The following is a 14205-nucleotide window of genomic DNA, read 5'->3' as shown; positions in this document are numbered from 1 at the left end:
CCTCCCCTTCTTTCTCCCTGCTCAACTGTGTCCTGGGGAGCCCCCTTGTCCTCCTCTGCCCTGGGCTTGCCAGGGGAAGGGCAGTGCACATCCCAGCTCTGCTTGCATTTAATCTTTCCTTACTGGCTGTGTGAGCATGTTGTCAGGAAAGGTAGAAAAAAGCCTCTCCTCACTGAATTGTAAATTGCAAACAGGGTAGCTGGGGAAGGGAGTCAGAGAATTATCTTGAAGTGTATTTTAATTCCATCTGGAATTTAGGATATTCAAGAAGTAGCAGAAATTTTTGGAGAGGGCTTGACTCACACGAATGTCTCCAGTGAAGGAAAAGAACAAGTTCTTTTTCAGCTTTCTGCCTGCTACCCACAAAACAGCTGCAGTGAGAGTGAAGATCTTTGAACAAGATCATACCCTCCCAACCTGGAAGGACCTTGCTCATAATTTTGAAATAGAAGAGAACAATATGCTAGAGCATTCAGTAGGATTTTCAATTGCTGAAAAGCTTCACTTTTCAAGACATCAGGTCTGGCTCTCCTGGGTTTTCTAGAGGGGCTAAGAGGTCATTATCATATTTTCAATACACCACTGGAGCTGGCAGCCATCCCTATGCACTAGGTTTCTTTCATTCTGTTTATTTTATGTTTAGGATAAAGTAATGAACATTAGCAATTGCCCAGCAAAGGTGTGTTGTTTTCACACATCAGTGAGGGTGGCACAGGGTGGAGTAACAGCTTGGTTCTTGCTCCAGGCAACTGGAAGGACCATGCAATTGTGCAGAGTAAGGCACATTGGGACCAAGCCAGTATCTCAGCCTGCAAGCCAGTGTGAGATTTAAGAGCCTAATGTAGTGCCTACAATGCTGCTCAGTGCCTGCCCTGTTGAGGACTGCAAGGACTGTGCTGGTAAGGAAAGTGGAAGCAGGATTAGGCCAGATGCCAAAGGCTTGTGAACCTGGATTAGTATGTGCAGTCTTCTTCTACAGCACCTTTAAGAGCCAAAATGGCCATCATGCTTAATTCTTCTCTAGTCCACCTAGAAGGTATTTGAAACTGTACAGCTAAAGTTCAGCAGAATTTCTGACTGGCATAATTTCTCATGAATAGCTGTGATCTGGTGAGTGCTTCTAACAGAAGATGGCTGCTGTGTCAAACTTGGATGAGAAAGCCCATCCTGATTACCCCAGTCTTGTTATGTGAGAATTTGTAGCATATTTCCCTTGAAACAAAGAAACATGGCACATAAGACAGCCAGAGACCGACAGCATTTCTCTCCCAGAGCTACAGAGTGTTATTATCTTGGAAGGCAGCACTGCCATCTGGGGATGGAAAAACAATATTTCAGTCACAGTTACTGTCTCAGGAGGGGGGTGGCGGTGGAAACATGGAAAAATAAATAGAAGCTTGCAGTAGCTCACAATGATTTTCTTACGGTATACATGAATCAACAATCCCCTCTTGGATTATTGCTCTCAAATTGTTTACATTATTTTTCCTTTTAATACAAAGGTTCTACCCTTCCACAAGCATAAGTGGGGTCTTGCCTTTAAATGTTTGTATCATTTAACAACTGTCTACATGGTGCAAATGCTTTGCGATGAATTCCCTGTAATTCCTTGAAGTACAGCATTATTCCCTTTTTGCTCACTTATGCCAGTAAACAAAGGAAGAAGTGATTTGCTGAGCCCAGCTAATAAACTGTTCTGGAGGTCAGTCTGCAGTCTTTGAAATTCAGAACAAATACTAATGCAGACATTACTGTACCCACATCTTTTGACATCCTACTGAGTCTACTGTCATTTCCTTCACACACAGCATTTATTTTGAAACGTGTCTTATTCCTGGGAAAATTGCTGTCCTTTCTTCCATCTCATCTAGGATTTCCCATGTCAGGATTTCCTTCTGTTTCACTAAGAGAGAAATTTCTGCACATACTTACATAGCTAATTATTTCTCTGATCTTGCCTAAAATCCATGTAGAATATAGAGCTGCCAGTCTTAAAGAAAACCCACAACCTCAAAAACACACAACCCCCTCTAGATTCAATAGTCAGAATGTGATTTATCAAGAATTATTATGTGCTGGCATGTAGCCAGCTGCTTCTGATATCTCGAATTGCCTGTATGTCTTCTGTATGTGTGTTCATATCAAGCGTGATCACGTTAAAAGCATAAGGTGACCTGAGATCACACAGGGGCTGGAAGGGTGATTCCTGCTCCCTCTCTGCCCTTAACCTTGTGCTTCCATCCTTTCATTCAGTTGGCTCAGCCAAGCAAATTGACCTTGCTGAAAAATTTGTGCTTGTTTTTTAGTTTTAAATTTCTGAGTTGAAGGTTAATCTTCAGCCAGATTGGATCCCTGTGAACGCTGGCACAAGGGAAAACTGAGATCCTGCAGTTAAAATTGCTATTTTGAGAGGTAGTACAAGATACATATCTGCTTACACTGAGTGTAGAACCACATCCTCCTACATGCAGTTTACAAATCTAATAACTGAGTCATATCTGAGGTATGTTTAAGTCCATAAAACTATTGCATGAAAATTCTGGAAGTTCATGAGTTATATCTGTATTTTGTTCTAAAACATACAGAAGGAACCTTTGTTATAAGCCCAAGACAACATAAAACTGAACAAGACTCTTAAGGCTGAGTACAGAAATTTTAATGTAGATTCTAATCTTATAAATAGACTATATAAGCACACCCAAATAGATTACCCCAAACATTACTTGAACTGACTCACTACTTACTTTTTATTTGCCATTTAACAGCAAATAACTGTCCTCTGCTTGAAGCCACTTTCTTTTTATATCATTTGCTATTTTAATGAGCCTGTCTATCTTACCCCTGCTGAAAGGATTCTTCTGCAGTAGATAGGATACATTTTTAATTCTGCCTAAGAAACTTTTATTTTTACACAATTTTCATGGAGAAATTTTTCATAATAAATGCCAAGGACCCACTTATGTTTATGAAATACATCTGCCATCAGACAGGCTTTACTCACAGAATAGAAATAATTTGGTATAGCATTTATGCTGTCAATCTATTTAACAATTTGCTTAAGAATGAAGTGACCAGTTCAATTCAAATGTGACTCCCCAGCACAACTGGGGGATGTTCCAGCTGTGGGAGCCTTCAAGCCCTCAGCTGCCAGAAATGATGAAGAAGGGACAGTTAAGGTCTGCCCTCACAGCTGAAATCCAGTCTTCAAGATGATTAGGAGCAATTGCCTGCCCTCTTTTTTAATCTCTTCTGTAAATATGGAAGAGTTTTGTTGGCTAGGATCATATGAAGATTTTGGAACCTGACATTAAGGCTGGCCACCCTTTGTGCATAGAATTTTGAAGTAAATTTTTGCACATTTTTCATACCAAAGATAGCGGCTGCTACTGAGGCTTGCCAGAATTTTATGTACTTTTCTAAGTACCTAGTTTTGCTCTAATGTAAGACATTAAAAATATTGCTTTTATATGGACAACAACAACAACAAAAATCTTTCTGGGCTTCAGGTCAATATTTCTGGAATAAAAATTAAATGCACTTGATAAGGCCCTCAAGAGCTTTGTTCATTCTTCACCAAGCCAACAGCATTGCCTCTGAGGTACAACAGAGCAAGCTTTGGTCACTTTACACAGAAAGTAGTATTGAGCATTAATACTGGACAGCATCCTATCATCTCAGGTCAGCTTAATGGCTTTTCTGTTTGAAAGTCTCAAAGCACTTCTGAACCCCAAAAAATGTAGGTGATGTATTCAAAACTGCCCAGGGGTTTGGGACACCCAAATCTCATGAATTATAATGAAAAAAATGGTCTTTCAACCCCTAGAGGCAAGTCTGAAAAGCTCTGCCAGATGGTATTGTTATTAAAGCACAGAGCTGGGAGTTAAAAGCTGCTGTGAAGAGCTTCAGAAAGAAAACAGTGATGTGCACTACAAAAATTAGCATTACTGGATTTACAAAAAAACCCCAAACAAAACCAGTGTATGGGTACGTAATTCAATATAGTCTGTTCTATCCTTGACAAAACTGAAAAGTGGGGGCATACAAGTCCTTAGAGCTTTTCGGTTTTTTGTGGCCTGTACAATCCCTTTAAGATAATTCCTTCCTGTCTGTTGAACTTATTTTGCTTCTGCATTAGCACTTATAGAAGTGGTTGATACATGGCTGAGTTTTATATTTGTACTTTAAAACAATTCTAACCATCATTATTTACTGAGGACAATCCATATGGAAAGAAATTAAACATTTTTTCCCCCACTGGTACTTTAAAGTTATTGTTTCGACTCAGAGAGTGCAACTTATTTTGAAAGCTCTATGCTAGAATTGCCTTAGGATGGACTACAAACCAATGTGTGGACTATATGCCATGAAGGTTTTAACACCTAAGAAGGAATAAGAAAAAACCAACAGGAAAACCCAAACCAAAACAAAAATTCCCAACCACCAACTTACTTGATAACTTGATAACATAAAACAAGCTTGTGTCCTCTCTTATATGGGAATCAAGGAATCAAAAAAAAAAAAAAAGGAATATTGAAAATGAAAAAAATCTGGAGAAGGAGGAAATTAGAACATGCTTTTAAATCTGTATTTTCCTTTAAATTACACAGGCCTTCCATAAAATATGGTGGAGTGACCAGCCAGACACCGATCTAATCAGGAATGGAAGAGCTGCTTGATTTAAACAGATATTCAATTTGTTTTTCACAGAATCAGCTCAGTTGGAAAAAGACCTTTGAGATCATCAAATCCAACCTATGACCTTACACCACCTTGTCTACTCAAGAAGATTTGTTCCTTACTGGGCACCAAGGTCAGGCTGACAGGCCTGTAGTTTCCTCTTTCCTCCATCTGGCCCTTCCTATGGACGTGCCTCACATTGGCCAGCTTCCAGTCATCTGGGACCTCCCTGGTGAGCCAAGACTGATGAGAAATTATGGAGAGCATCTTGGTGAGCATCTCTTCCACCAGCTCGTCACCCTAGGATGTCTCGTCACCCTAGGATGGATCCCATGTGGTCTCACAGACTTGTGAGCATCTAAGTGGCATAGCAGGTCATTAACTGCTTCTCCTGGATTGCAGAGGGGTTATTCGGCTGCCTGTCCCCATCTACCATCTCAGGAGGCCAGTTGTCCTAAGGTCAACCTGTCTTATTGTTGAAAACTGAGGCAAAGAAGATGTTGAGTACCTCAGCCTGGTAGAATCGCAACATTCATTTTTGTTTGACAGCATTTTGACCCTTTAACTGGTATGAAAGCTTGCTAACAGTCAATGATAGCACAGCTCTCTAGCTGCTGCAGTTTTGCAGAGTGGAAGGGCATTTCCTCCTGGAGACCAGAAGAAAATTCGGGAGCATTAGGGCTTGTATTATTCATAATCCATACAACTGTTGCTTCGTTATAACCACTCTAAAAGAACAAGCCACGTTATGTCTCAGGGATTGCATCTCAAGAATTTGTTACATAACTATTTCCTTATTGTCTTATAGCAGAGAACTTGTTCTCTTACCTCTTTCACCCTATATTACAAGATATTACTAGACTCTCAAAAATCACGGCAAAAGGAAGATATAAGTTTTTTTAAAAAAAGGTATTGTATTTTTTAAAAATTCCATTTTGGATTATAGTCAAAGCATTCATAGTCTTTTAGTTCTGTTCATCTTCTACACACCTATGCTTTTACATCTGAGTCCCAATCTTGGCAACATAGCATCTTGTAAGACACTTGTAAGTCTTGCAAGTGACTTTCAGGGTATTTGAAGTGACACTTTCTTGGTCAGAATCTTATTTGTTCATAAAATGAGGGACCAGTAAAAGTGTCAAATCACAGATAGGGTGAGATGTTTAATCTGAATTACATGAACATTGAACTCCTTATTAGGAAAATATGACAGGGGTATGTGCAGGGCATTCCTTCAGAGATAAATTGAGTATCCAGCTCATGGTGTACCTTTCCTGAGGAAGCTGACTGGTTGTGTGATAGGTTCAAAACTCTCTGTGGCATAGTGAAACCAAGTCACAGCTATAAACAGTTGCACCTAAAAAGCACACCCATAGGACCTAGGTTTAAAGTGCTGTCAATGTTACATAGTTGCAGTAAAGGAGCTGTTAAAGGACCTTGGGAAATGGAAGCAGAAAGTATCACAGAGAAGCAAAAGAGTCTCTAGAGAAGCAGCTATCTGAAGAGGAGTTGAGAAGATGGAAGCCGGACTTTTGTCCCCGTCCCAGGAGTGATGAGGAAATAGGTGGAGAGTGGACAACAGAAGAGCATGAAGTCAAATATCAGCATCTCACAAATGTCAGGGCCAGCATATGGGGTTGGACAGGCCTTTGGCCAGACACTCTACATCTGCTCTTTTGTCATCTGCTGCTGTGTGAAGGTCTGCATATTTGTAGTACTGAGAGCAAAGAGGATGATTCTATGCATCTCTGTACTAGTATCTTGGTGGGTCTTTAAACAATTCAGAGAAGCCTGTGCTCTGAATAATAAGGAACTCATTAAAATATGAAATGAAAGGTTAGCTCCTAAGAAACAAGGAAACTCAAGGGTTTTCTTTGGAAAAATTTACTGAGGGTTACCTTCAGGCTTGTCCCAGTAAGTATGACTGTTTGGTCATGAAAGGAGTCAATCCTGCAGGCTGTTCAGACCAAGCAGAAGCTGATGAGACCAGAGCAATGATGACCCAGTAAATGGATCAATAGGGGATGTGCAACATATACCACTGGGGCACCACATGGAAGGATATGTTACAGGTTCTCTGTTTGTTTATTTTTGTGTAGGATACTATTTTTTTTCAAACCAAAAGTTTCTCCCATTTATAAATTATATGTGATTTTTTTTTTAAGAAACCATATAACATAGATGGGATGTCTCACCCAAACAGGTGGACACAATAATGCTGTTTGAATGGTAACAGGGGATACCTATATAGAGGAAAAAACCCAACTCTCAGAGGAAAAAATGCCCTTCCACCCTTGCCTGTTTTTGAAAGGCAGCAAGAGAAAGTTTTCCCCCATTCTGGTAAGCAACCTTGCCCGAGGCCATTGTTCCAGCTACACTGCAGGGGAAAAGCCTGGAGGAGCCATCACATGTCCCAGCCTGCCCTTTCTAATACATACCCTTTTTGTTAAGAAGGCAACTTTAACTGAAAATATGTCTGCTTGAAAAAGAACAAGGGTCATGATCTTGCTCCACAGTGGGAGCCTGCAGGAAAGAGCTGGCCTAGCTTTGTTAAAATGCCTTTCTCCACGAGCTGGATGGTGTCTCTGTCCTGCTCATATGCACATCACCCCTCCATCTCCTGCTCCCAGTGGCTCAGTTGTTTTGTGACTGTCCCAACAGAAATAAGTTCAGCCAAGATACCTCTTAAAGATAGCTTTCTGATGAAGGTGAAACAAGGCTTGAGGAAAGGCACAGACCTGCATGCAGGGATGCACGTTATCGGCAGCGTGTGCACCAGTCCACTGGGTTCAACCACTCTGAACAGTGAAGGAATTTGCAGGTGCTCATGCTACAGCTACTATTTGTAAGACTGTCCGAGCTAATGCAATCCTAGCAATTTTCAGTTCATGATGGCATTTTGCCCAAATAACAGCAATAAAGCGGCAAATCAAGCTAAGGATTAAGCCTTCCTTAGACTGTGAAGTTTGCGAAAGCTGTGGAAAAAAAGAATAGAATTCATGGTCCCTCTACCAAATCTAGTGTTAACTATTATTTAAGCTGTAACTCAACTAAACAAGGCATTTAGAAACTTCTATCCTGAAACTGAAAGGACATTTTCTTTTGAAAACCCAACCTTTTAACTACCTCGAAGTTGACCACTGCCTTGTTACACGGGTACAATACAGAGCCCCTCTGACATTGCAGATAGTCTCACCTGCCAGAGAGTTGCCTGCAGGAGGCCTTTTTAAAAGAGATCTGTACTCCTCAAACAGCCAAGGAAAGCAGCAAGAGGATTAGTGACACCTCATTTCTCCTGTCCGCTACAATCAGCTAAGAACTTGGAAAGGACAGCTTTATTCTTTTGAAACCTGAGTTGTGTGGGGTAAATTGATTCTTTTACCTAAATCTTTCTCTGGTGGTAGGAGCTGAACTGATTTCCTCCAGGAGTGTCATAATAGCTTGTCTGTCGTTCCATTATGCTGCTCATGACACCTCTTGCTAATGGCAGAAGGCAACACCATTTACCTGTTGCTTTTTTCCTGACAGAGAAATTACAACAAATACAAGTCAACCACTTTCCTTTGGAGGATAGCAGTAGGAAGACAAGAACATTGCTTCTGAATTAAAGCTATTCTGAAGAATTTTATGATCCCCTTGGGCTAATACTGGATGGCCAACCTGTTAAATGGCATAAATCAGCATAGTCACAATATCACCTAAGCTTCTAAATAAAAAGTTTTGTGGCCACTCTGAAGAGATGCCTGACCTCTACCATGAGAATATTTCCACATATCACATTAGTAAGCCATTGACAATTGAGATCACAGTATAAATTTTGATGATGAAAAGATTCATGTAAACAGAGTGACTGACAATTCGGCATTGACTTTGCTCAATCAAAAGTGTGATGTAACCGCATAACCCAAAGTTACTGTGAAAAGCAAACAAATTTGTAATTCATCTGTTAAAACAGCAGCAGAAGCAGATTAACTGACTGCTACCATCTGAGAAATAGGACAGAAGCATTTTAGTTGGAAGACAAGTTTGTGAGATTTGCCTTATTTTCTGCTTATGTAGTTTTATTGTCTGGATTGAGAGCTGCTACTTCAACAATGAATTCAAGTGCATTTTTAGACTTTGCTAAAGCAAACAGAACTCTTGTAAAGCCTTTGGGCTGTCAATCCAGTTAGGCAGCCTTTCCATTATAATTCAATGGTTATATCTACCCTGACCTTTGAGGGCCTTCCTGCTTGCCTCTAAAATTTTGGCACAGTCTATCCTGACTGTGAATTTGCCCCTTTGAAGACTCTGACACTGCAAGTTCCTGAGAGTGTCTCAGAATTAGATGTCGTAGGATTCTGTGAATGAATTTAGATGTTGCCAGAGACCCCCCTACTCCCAGCTTGTGCAGAGAGATAACTGCATTCACTGAAAGCTGGGAGAAGCAGAGGGGGCAGGCAAAACTACCCTTAGTGGTACCTATGGGGGACTGTGCAGACAAAACCAGCAGAACAGACCCCTCTCAAAATGGGCTGGACCATATTAATTTAAGTATAAATTAGAGAAGTAGCTATCAAATTAAATAAAGCCATAATTCTAGTTAACCAGATCTTTGGCTGGTTAAAAATTCAAGGCAGCATTTTGGCCCTGTAGTTTTGCAATCTAATTTGAAAGACATTTATTCCCTCCCTGCTCCGCTTCACCCAACCATGACGATCATCAAACAGAAGTTGTTCAGCCTCATTGCATGAGATGAGCTGTCTGGCTCACAAGCAGTCAAACCCTCTCCTCCCCTCCAAACTATTTTGTAACTGAGCTATTGATCCCTTTTTTTATTACAATAGTATAAAGGTATAGGAAAGTAAAACATCAGTGTGTAACCTGCAACCTTTTGGTGACTTTGCCACAGGAGGAGGGGCAGGAGTGAAAGAAATGACAAGGGATGGGGGAACACAGATTTGAAAAGCAGATTAATAACAGTGGTTATTCTTACAGCATATTTCCATCTGTGCTTGTGCCTAGTTCTCATTTTATGTCACTGTTATTATCACTCCCTTCAGCTAGGAAAGGAGGAGCCCTGGGTTTTGATTCAGACTTCTAATGAGAGAAGAACAGAAAAGAGCTGAAAAGAGCAGAAGGTACCCATATGTGTGAGATCAGTGCCCAGAGAGTGAGTGGTGTAAATTAAATGGCTATTGATAGTCCTTCAAGCTAACTGGGTCTGGGAGGGCTCCCAGGATGCTATTGCAAAGAGCAAATCTAGCCACTGATTTAGAATACAAAAAATGGTGTTGCAGAGGTAAATAAAACCTAGTGGAAGAGAAGGAGGTGAGCTAAAGGACACAATCGCTTCTCAAAACAAGTAATGTGGGTAAAAGTGTGTCATATAACCTGCATTAATGACATAATGAGACATGAGGTAAAATGAATAACATAGACAAAGAAGCTTTTTGTTTGAGTCACAACCATTTCATTTAGAAGCCTCTGTCAAAGCATTTTTTTTTGTCCTAGGAGAAAATGTTATAGACTCCTAGAGGGAGTGGAAGTGAAAGCATCAGATCTGAGGTAGAAGTAAGGCACCTGAATTAATCATTCTGTAATGACAACTTGCAAACAAGATAAAAAAAGACAAACAGGACACAACACATCAACAAAATGGTGTGCTGGTCTTCAAAGAGTCCTTCACTATCTTTAGAAATATAGAGATATAAGAAAAATTATGCAAGAGTGTTTTAACCTGTAATTTACACAGACACAAAAAACAAGTTATCCTGGTTTAAAAATCAGCATGAGATAGATATACTATAGTCTTCAGTTTTTCTCTATGCTTTACATACATTTTCCTACCAGGACCTCATATGCAAGACAGATGTTTTCATTTCCATATGTTCAAAATACCTGACTCACAGTAGAAATGCTGCAGATCGAGCAGAGGCTGTATGCTTTTCCTGAACTGGCAGAGGATTAAAGACTTGAGCTGTTGGAAGAGACTAGCAGAGCCTGGCCAGCTAAGCTAAACTATAAGAATGATGACAGTGGATAAGACTTCTATGTAATAATACGTTGGGTGGGGGAAGAAAGAGTAAATGCAGAGACACTGGAACTTCTTTAACTCAGAAGCAGTACTGGCACAAGAACAAATGATTATAAAGCAGTCATGAATACATTTAGACTTGAATAAGAAAAGATTTCAAACCATCACAGGAGTGAAGCAGCTTTACAATGGAAAGAAGTAGTGTTAAAGATAGAGCTTAAGAGCTATTGTTTAATGAATTGAATTGAACAAGACAATGATAAGAAGAGAATAAAAATATGAATGATTCCTTCTAGTTCACTTTTTGCTATAAAAATCCCTTTGAATTTTTATATAGTCCTAGATAAAAATATTTTCTTTAATTATCACCTGTTAATTATTTTCTAAATTGCATTAATATGAACAATAAAGAACACTAATTATCTACTAATTAAAATGCAAACATAATGGTAATAGTCAGCTTTCATTTGCCATTTATCACAATTGGAATATTTGAATCCAATCTAATATAATGGGAATCTACAAAAGAGCCAACAGTTTTACTTGCTTTGTATTTGCTGGATAGTAACAGAGGGTTCCAGGAGGAAATAAATTAATAAATAAATTGCTTGATGAAGAAGGGATAGAACTTTATTTCAAGACATGTGCCTCACTGTAGAGATCACTGTCCATGGATAGGTGATAAATAAGAATTAATGCGCTCCCTTCTTTTCCCCCTCCCCATCTTTCCCTTAATGAATCAGAGCATGAAATACCACAATAACCCTTATTGTAACAAAATTGCTCTGGTGGTCTGATGTCCTGTATTACCAGGATAAAATCAAACAGGGATTTGCCTTAGGTACTTTATGCAGAACTCTACTAGCACAGCTATCAAATTCAGCATCTACACTCACAGAAAAACATGTTAACCCATTTCTAGATGCCCCTCCTCATCCCTTGCTCTGTCACCAGATTCCAAGTAAGAAACACATGTAGAAAGCACTTATAGACCAAATCTTCTCTTGATAGGCCCAGGCTGTTTTCATGTAGTCTTCTCTTCACACAAAAGGGGCATAGGGCAATACAGAGGCTTCCTTTAGAGAGGGAACATTCATACCTGGGCATAAGATTGAAACCTCTGAGAGCCACTGCAAATCAATATATCGTCTGCCCTCTAAAATAAGTGGGTTTTTTAACTCTTCCACAACTAAGAACTAATGGAACATTGTTGTTTTCAGACAGAAATCAAACACTTAAATAACACTGAAATCAAGTCAATGTCTTTGTCTTTAGAAACCAAATTTGTCTTACCTTGTTCTGTACAGTTAAGTAATTGCTTGTTATATAGCACATTACACAGTCATATGGGTATAATTGCAATAGTCAAACTATTTTATACTGAGACTATATTTATGCTGCTTTATGCAAAAAGCTGGTAACTGTATAAAATGAGATTTTGAATAAGACCTTTGAAATCCTAGGAGGCATATGAAAGTGTTAAGGATAGAGCTTGAAAAAGTAACATAACAAGAAAAACAATGACTTTATCGATAATGTCTAGATTACTGTCATAGTTCTTAGTTTTAGTGCTTCAACAACTTTTGTTATTACCTTCTCCATGTAATACAATCTCAATGTTAACTAGACCATTTTTGTAAATTTCAGTGGAATCACCAATATAACAGTTGTATTGATCATTAATAAATAAAACTGTGAGTCTCAAGCAAATGGAAAATTCTGGAATGAAGAAAATTGGGAAAAATTAATGGGGACTTTCACTGTTTAGAAAGAAGTATGACAAAGTCATGCTCCCTAGGAAACTAAAGGACTCTGATACAAAATGTTATATAAGAACAGGGAAATTTAAAACCTGGTGTTACAAAATGTGAAAGGTATGAAGAAAAGAGAAAGAATTCAAAAGAGAAGCATTTCAAGACCCAGAGCAATTGATTTAGACAAATCAATGGCTAGCTTTCTCCTTTTCAGTACTTCCTTCCTGCAGCAGAAAGTGCCTGAAGGAAAGCCTGAAAGAAAGAATTCTTGAAAGGTCAGTAAGTAGATGTTGGAGAAAAGTGTCAGTGAACCTAGCAGAGTAGACAACATTACATAGTTTATGAATGAAAAAGGGGTTTAAGAAACTGTTGACTGTAATGGGATCTGGAGTAGTCCCTCAGACTCCAAATCACTAGTAAATTTTCCCTTGAGGGTAGTGGGGAGCAGGGAAGTCGGGGGCCACTTCAGGCAAATGTTTAGAACAGAGTGACTGCTTCTGCAACCACCCTGGTTATGGCTTTGGGGCAGAGGTTCCACAGAGATGGTTGCTGCAGCTGTGACAAGGACTTTGAATAGGTTATTTTGGGACTCAGAGGTTAACAAGATTGCATCTAGCCACATTAAGCTCCCTCTTCTGGAGAGCAGGAAGTTCAGTGCTACAGATTTCTGGAAATATTAACCTTAATTCTCACTGCCAGGGCCTTCACTGCTGCTACTACAAAGAAATTGGGCTAATGGGATAAGCTTATCTGGTCTGTGGGGAGCACCCAATCTATTTTTTCTGTATGTTACTCTTTTGATGCCTGTTTCCTCCTCTTTGGTTAATGTCTTCTCAAATTGACTCGCTGCTTGAAGTGCTCAGCTCTTTTCTTCCCTCAGATATTTTTGCTTGGGTTTCACCCTCCTGTTCTGCTCCAGATTCTTAAAAATGAAGTCAGTGTATTTGGCTTAATTTTTAATTCTCCTTCAGATAAATGTTTTGAATGAGCTGCCCACCAGCTATCTGATTCCCGTAGTGTACAAAGGGTCACACAGAGAGCTGGGTCATCTGGCTCAACCTCCCTGCTCAAGCAGCTTCATTCTGGAGCCCATGGCACAGGACTGTGTCCAGATGATTCTTGAATGTCTCCAGTGCAAGAGACTCTGCAGTCTCTCTGGGCAGTCTGTGCCAGTGCTTAGTTGCCTGCACAGGAAAGGAGTTCTTCACCATATTCAGGGGGATCTCCCTGTGCTTCAGTGTCTGCCAGTGCAGAATCTCCACTTTGATTTGTATAAAACTGATTTCATGCATTTCTCTTATAGAGTGGGCAAAAATCAAGCAACTAATGGAAAGCTGCTGTGGTAAACAGCCAAAAGAGTTTTCCAGGACATCCACATAAGCACTTCTGTATGTATGACAATAGTTGAAATTACTTTCTTTCTCTTGCTAAACACCTTTTGTACTGTGCAAGACCAATAGCAGAGGTTCCTTTTGTACTGAATAAACAATGTAATTCCAGTTAAGCCTGAATCACAACCACGACAAAAACCTATTGTCCTGAAGTAACACTTTCCAGAAATACAACTGGAAACTGCATACTGCAAAGGGATAAAGAAACTAAATTAGATAGCAATTTATTGGGTTTTACTAAGACACTTTACTGAAGGAAAAAAAGGAACAACTCACACAAATAAAATCCTGGCAGTTCTCCTTGGGCCAATAAATTTCTTGATGAGACAAAATACAAATGAAGAAATGCATCAGATTTTTCTGAAAG

The sequence above is a fragment of the Lonchura striata genome, chromosome 1A, assembly GCF_050655825.1.
Source record: "Lonchura striata isolate lonStrDom1 chromosome 1A, ASM5065582v1, whole genome shotgun sequence".
Lineage (NCBI taxonomy): Eukaryota > Metazoa > Chordata > Aves > Passeriformes > Estrildidae > Lonchura > Lonchura striata.
The sequence above is the reverse complement of the archived record's forward strand: the minus strand, read 5'-3'. Positions refer to the sequence as shown.